The sequence below is a fragment of the Oryza glaberrima genome, chromosome 1 (assembly GCF_000147395.1).
Source record: "Oryza glaberrima chromosome 1, OglaRS2, whole genome shotgun sequence".
NCBI lineage: Eukaryota > Viridiplantae > Streptophyta > Magnoliopsida > Poales > Poaceae > Oryza > Oryza glaberrima.
Genome location: NC_068326.1, coordinates 16,930,896 through 16,938,485, shown reverse-complemented (window position 1 = coordinate 16,938,485; position 7,590 = coordinate 16,930,896).

Here is a 7,590-nt window from a genome sequence, read left to right as displayed (position 1 = left end):
ACACCTAATCCTCCACACCATCAGCATCACTGTAGAACTCCTCCTCTGATGAATGATTGCAAGGTGAGTATACGACATACTCAGCAAGCCACGCAGCAAATATGCAAGTGCACAGGATAACAAAGGATGGCATAATAGGGTTTCATTTGCATAAACAGCATTTAATAAACATTTCAGAATTTAGTAAAACAGTTGAGTAATAATTAAACAATATTATTCCAACGCTATACAACATACCCTGTTGCATAGGCCCAACCATTCTGAACAACCAATCCCGGCTGCACAGTTCTATCTCCAAACCAGGAATATTCCATTCCAAACCAGGAGCTAATCAAATTATTACCAGTCATAGTATCTTTTATTATGATGAGAGGTATGAGACTAATCACGAAAGACATTGTTAAACCCGCCCATAACCGCGGGCACGGCTATTCGAATAGCTTTACTCTGGCCAGAGGTGTACCACTGTACCCACAAGACACAGCCCCACGACATGTCACCATGCGCCTTGATACCACCACGTTACCTCAGAAAGGAGCTGTGACAGTACCCCTCGCACAACACAATCCACCACAGCGCACCGTTCCTGGATCATAATCACCCCCTTATAAACAAGGCATGGACTCCCCAGCGACCCCCGTGGGCTTATCTCCGCCACTTCTCAGTCTGGTGCCCCGCAATGAACTATGCTATACAAAAGGTAAAGCCGTTGCCCACGCTGGCTTGTGGTTGGCACGGTTAATGTTTCACAACCGAAACTCGTGAACCGATCCTTAATTGTCATGAGCACGACCATCAAAACCATGTGCTCACAACCCACCATTAACAGGTTTTAGTTGGCAAATTAATTAATTAACCAATCATGATTAACCATCATGAGTTATCATTAAGCCATCATTGAATAATAGTGAGTCATAAGTTATCCCAAAAGTGTGCTAATGTTTCTAAGCATGGCTAAGCAATCACATCTAATATCTAGCTGAACCAATATATAAAGCTCAACTAGTCAATTTATAAGAACCCAAGGTATCAAGGAATAAAGTAATCAAGAACAAAAGGGCTATAACAAACAATAGGTTAATTCCACCCAATGACATTCGAAAATAAATGCAATAGTTGAATAGAAACAATAGCTTTAAACGGGATCAACATGCTCAAAGGGGTTGTTTGGGATCTGTGTGACTTGCCTTGCTGGCCTTGGAACTCTTCAAATTCTTCTCCTGCGAAAACGGACTCTCCGGAAACGTCGGAATCTAAACAGAAAAGAGCAAAACACCAAAACAGCACATAAACAAGCATGAACAGTACATGTGGATATTTTTAACATGTAGATCTCAATTTTAGAAAAATTTAGAGACTTGAACCAACTAAATCCGAGCTAAGATGAATTAGTTATGAATTTTTAAAGATTAAATCGGATTAAAACACTTATATGGATTTTAATTGAATTATGACGCAATAATGAATTATTTTTGAAAAGGAAAAGAGGATTTATTGCGTCAGCGGCTAGGGTTAGCGGTGGACCGGGTGCACGGCGACGGTTCACGAGAACGGACGGCCGAGATCGATTCATCCAAAACGAACGGCCGAGATCGACCGGTCCACGGCCGGACCACGGCGGACGGCATCGATGACGTCGGCGATGACGTCACCACCGGTGGCGACCGAACCGCGCGAGCTCGCCGGCGAACGACGGCGTGGCGGCGCGAACGGAGAGCACCTACGGGTAGCGGTCGGCACGGCGAACTCACCGGCGACCAAAGCGACGGCGGACGATGACCGGACGACGTCGGCGACGAGGAAGAAGCGGCGGAAACCTTCGGCTTGACGACGGCGACGGAGTTCCGGCGGTCGACAGCGACGACGAAGGGGCGGACGAGGACGGCGACGCGACGGCGACCACGACGGCGGCCTTCCCGAGCGACGGCGACGACTGGAGCGACGGCGGCGCACGGCTGGAGCGGCGGCGACGACGGCGGCGCGAGGACTCACGGCGCTAGGGCTCTACGGACGACGAGAGGCGAAGGCGAGGGTGGCGACGGGTAGCGGAGACACCGGGGATCCTTTTAAAGGGGCAAGAACACGGCGGCGAAGGCCCACGGCGACCGGCGACGCGAAGGAAAGTCTAGGGTTCGGAGGAGAGAGACCGATCCGATTCGAGATCGAATCCCCCGCTTTCCAAACGATTTTAGCCGAAGTTCCAAAAGGGAAAAGGTAGAGGAGATCGAGAAGATCATTTCCCCTCTATTGATTTCACCGGAAACGGAAAGGATCGGCCGGATTTGGAAAGAGACGGCGGCGGCGCGGCGCTAGGGTTTCGGGCGGCGGCGGCGCGAGGAAGACGACGACCCTGACAGGCGGGCCCCACCTGTCAGCGGGCGGACGCGCGCGAACGGCGGCTGCGGACTGGGCTGACTTGGGCCGAGGAGGAGAGAGAGAAGGTTTTGGGCCGACTTTCGGCCCAAAGCCAAAAAAGACTTTTAAAAACCTTTTTCCATTTAAATTATTCATGAAATGCAATTCCATTTATTAAAAATACTTCCTTAGCTCAAATAAATCCCAGAAAAATCTAGGAATTATAGAATTAAGCAAAGTATTTAATAAAATTTTATCTAGCCCCATTTTATATTGGAATTTATTATTTAAAAAAAAATCTTCTCTTCTAGGCTTTTAAAATCAATTCTAATAATTCCAATTAAACAACAATCTATATATTTGAAATTTTTAGGGTGTGACAAACCTACCCCCCTTAAACAGAATCTCGTCCTCGAGATTCGGAAGAACTGGCGAACAGATGCGGATGAGCTGACTTCAATTCATCTTCTCGTTCCCAAGTTGATTCTTCTTCCGAGTGATTACTCCACTGAACTTTACAAAAACGGATAACTCGATTCCTGGTTCTTCTCTCATCTGTTTCCAAGATACGGATCGGTTTCTCAATATAGGTCAGATCCTCTTGGACTTCTATCTGTTCAAGATTAGCTTCTTCGGTTGGTACCCTTAAACACTTTTTCAATTGCGACACATGGAACACATTATGGACTCCTGTTAGAGATTGTGGTAACTCCAACTGATAAGCGACCTCTCCTCTTCTACTGACAATCTTGTGAGGTCCCACGAAACGCGGTGCCAATTTTCCTTTAGTGTGGAAGCGATGAACTCCTCGAAGAGGCGTGACACGAAGGTACACATAATCTCCTTCATCAAAACTTAGATCTCTACGACGACTGTCGGCATAACTCTTATGACGGGACTGGGCCACACGCAATCTTTCTTGAATGATTTTTACCTTTTCTTCTGCTTCCCTTAGAATATCAGTCCCAAAAACCTGACGTTCTCCCGTTTGATCCCACAAAAGCGGAGTGCGGCACTTCCGACCATACAGCGCTTCGTAAGGAGCCATCTGAAGACTAGCTTGATAACTGTTGTTGTACGAGAATTCCGCATAAGGTAAATTCTTATCCCAACTTCCACCGAAGTCTAAAGCACAAGCTCTCAACATGTCCTCCAAAATCTGATTTACCCTTTCGGTTTGTCCGTCTGTCTGCGGATGATAAGCAGTACTAAAGTTCAGCTTAGAACCCATCTCTTCTTGAAGCTTCTTCCAAAACTGTGAAGTAAACTGACTACCTCGATCAGACACTATTTTCTTAGGGACACCATGCAAGCACACAATCCTTGCCATATACAATTCCGCCAACCGACTTCCGGAATATGTTGTCTTTACTGGGATGAAATGAGCCACTTTGGTAAGTCTGTCGACTATCACCCAAATAGAGTCGTGGCCTGATGATGTTCTGGGTAGACCAGTGATGAAATCCATACCGATTTCCTCCCACTTCCATTCAGGAATCTTCAAAGGCTGCAGCAAACCTGCGGGCTTCTGATGTTCTGCCTTGACTCGCTGACAAACATCACATACTGCTACGTATTCTGCGATTTCACGCTTCATACTTGCCCACCAAAATCTTTCCTTGAGATCCTGGTACATCTTGGTACTACCAGGGTGAATGGAGTACAAAGTATCATGAGCTTCCTTCAGGATTGCATCTTTTAAACCTTTGTTGTCTGGGACGCAGATTCTCTCGCCCAACCATACAGTTCCTTGCTCATCTTCCAAGAAACCGATAGCTTTTCCTCTTCTCATATTCTTCTTAATTTCTTGAATATCGGGGTCATTAATTTGAGCTTCTCTAACTTGATCAATTAGAGTAGGCTTTGCTTTTAAGGCTGCAACAAAACCTCTATTAACAATTCCCAAATTTAATCTTTCAAATTCCTTGCATAACTCCAATGGCAACTGTCGTCCTTCCGTAGCATTGCAATAACCTTTCCTGCTAAGAGCATCTGCTACAACATTAGCCTTTCCCGGGTGATAATGAATTCCCATGTCATAATCCTTAATTAATTCCAACCACCTCCGTTGTCTCATATTCAGATCTGGCTGAGTGAAGATATACTTTAAACTCTTGTGATCGGTGTACACCTCTGTACGAGTACCGAAAAGATAATGACGCCAAATTTTCAATGCATGAACCACTGCAGCCAACTCAAGATCATGAGTAGGGTAGTTCTTCTCATGCGGGCGTAACTGACGAGATGCATAGGCAACCACCTTCCCATCTTGCATCAGAACACAACCTAAGCCAAGCTTAGATGCATCGCAATACACTTGGAAACCCTTCTTTGGATCAGGTAAAATTAAAATAGGAGCTGATGTTAAGCGATTCTTCAGCTCTTGAAAACTCTGCTCACATTCTTCTGACCACTTGTACTTTACATCCTTCTGAAGCAGTCGTGTCATGGGCTTAGCAATCTTGGAGAAATTCTCTATAAACCTCCGGTAATAACCTGCAAGACCCAGGAAACTGCGAATCTCTGAAACTGTCTTCGGTTGTTTCCAGTTGGTTACGGATTCCACATTACTAGGATCAACGGCAACTCCTCCGGCTGATATGACGTGACCAAGGAACTTTACTTCAGACAACCAAAATTCACATTTGCTAAACTTGGCATACAACTGATGTTCTCGCAGCTTCTCTAGTGCAAGACGAAGATGTTCTTCATGCTCTTCTTTTGTTTGGGAGTAGATAAGAATGTCATCAATAAAGACCACCACGAACTTGTCTAGGTATTCCATAAACACCTTATTCATTAAGTTCATGAAGAAAGCGGGGGCATTGGTAAGTCCAAAAGACATAACAGTACATTCGAACAATCCATACCTAGTGGTAAAAGCCGTCTTAGGTATATCCTCTTCTTTAATCCTCAACTGGTGATACCCTGATCGAAGATCTATCTTGGAGAAAACGGTGGCACCTTTAAGCTGATCGAACAAGTCATCAATTCTGGGCAGCGGGTACTTATTCTTGATAGTCACATCATTTAATGCACGATAGTCCACACACATCCTCTGGGTATGATCTTTCTTTTCCACAAAAATAACTGGAGCTCCCCATGGAGATGAACTCGGTCTGATGTATCCCTTTTGAAGCAAATCGTCGACTTGCCTTTTGACTTCTGCCAACTCATTGGCTGCCATTCTATAAGGTCTCTTATGGATCGGAGTTGTTCCGGGTATCAGATCTATTCTGAATTCAATATCTCTCTTAGGCGGCATACCAGGTAAATCGTCCGGGAACACGTCCGGGTATTCCTGTACTACGGGAATCTCTTCCAAAGCTATTTGGTTCAGACTTGACCTTAAAGACTCAGAGGACAGTGCATGAACTGTTACAACTCGACCATCATTGCTGGTGAGAGTTACTTTTCTGTTGGCACAGTCTATCACACCTTTATACCTGACTAACCAGTCCATCCCTAGGATGACATCAAGATCTTTGGATTCTAACAAGATAAGGTTGGCCAGAAATGGCACTTCTTGAATTTCTATTCTGACAGAGGGGCTACGTTGCAAAGAGAGTACTTGATTACTCGGGGTACTAACCATCAAAGGACGTCTAAGGTCTTCTACTTCCATCCCATGATTTCCCGCAAAACTCATAGATAAAAATGAATGTGTAGCACTAGAATCAAAAAGCACTATTGCAGGCACTGAGTTAACAAGAAACGTACCTAAAATCACATCTGGAGCACCTTGAGCTTCTGCAGCAGCAACATGATTGACACGAGCCTTTGGCGTAGGTGCGGTAAAGTTACTCTGGGTAGGGACAACCTTCACGCGTCGGGGCTTCGGACACTTGTCAGAGTAATGTCCTGGTTCACCACAGTTGAAGCATACTCCGGGCTTGCTGCCTTGCTCCTTCTTGGCAGGCTGTTGTTGGGTTGGAGCTGCCACAGGACGTGGAGCTTGATTTCGGATGTTGTTGCCAGCATTGTTGCTGAAGAACTGACGCTGCGGACGAACAACAGACGAAGAACCTCCTTGTGGCATGGACTGGGGTCCTAAAGTAAGACGCGGCCTCTGACTATTCCCTTGTTGTGCCTTGAAGTGAGCAATCCGACGTTTCTTCTGCTCCATGCGGTTGTACTTGTCCTCCTGACGAATAGCCTTATCCACTAACTTCTGGAAATCATGGTAATCCCCAGTCATGAGTGGGTAAGAAAGCTCATCATTAAGTCCTTCCAAGAACCTCTCCTGGCGCTCTTCATCAGTGCGCACATCTTCTGGAGCATAACGAGCCAGACGATTGAACTCGTGCAGATACTCGGTGACCGTGCGAGATCCTTGGGTGAGCGACCTAAATTCTTTCTTCTTGAGAGACACTACTCCCGATGGTATATGCGTCTTCCGAAAAGCAGCGGTGAATTCAAGCCAAGTGATAGGTTCAGCAGTAGTCCTGTTAAGGCGGAAGTGATCCCACCACTCAGAGGCAGGGCCATGCAGTTGGTGTGATGCAAATGAGACCTTCTCCTGATCGGTGCACTGAAGCAAATCCAACTTCTTTTCTATGGCGTGGAGCCAATCACCAGCTTCCACAGGATTAGTGGTGCTAGAGAAAGTGGGCGGCCTCACACGAAGAAATTCTGCTAACTTGTTCTGGGGAGGTGCGTGGTTATTTCCCTGATTCTGCTGGTTCTGGAGTTGCTGCATCATCATGTTCATAAGCTGTGCCTGTTGAGCCAGGACTTGAGCAAGTGTGGGATTCTCTCCATTGTTGTTGTTGTTGTTGTTGTTGTTGGGGCCATTCCCGTTGCTGCGAGTGAGCACCATCTGGCACAGGCAAGAGCACAGGAAGAGAAACCGGGGAAAAAACTACTTAGGACAGAGAATTAATTTTCCCACTAACTTAACTTTTATTGATCTTAACTGAGTTTCATTATTACAAAACTGAAGACTCTCTCACACCACTAAACTCACCAACTACCTAACACTCGAAAGCAAACAAACGCATGCACTTACATCCCACCACTGATGTAAACCACATGCAGGACCCACACACACAACCAAACTTAAACAAGCAAACTAACACAACGATCTAGGACAACGGCTTGACAAGGAACTCTAGGTCTTCCGGGCATTGGAGTTGATTGAAGGCTCGTTCGGCTCGTCTTCATCATCTTGAGTGGCTCCCCACTCGACCTTTGAATGGGTGCGCTTCGATTCTTCTCCTTCATCATCACTTATAT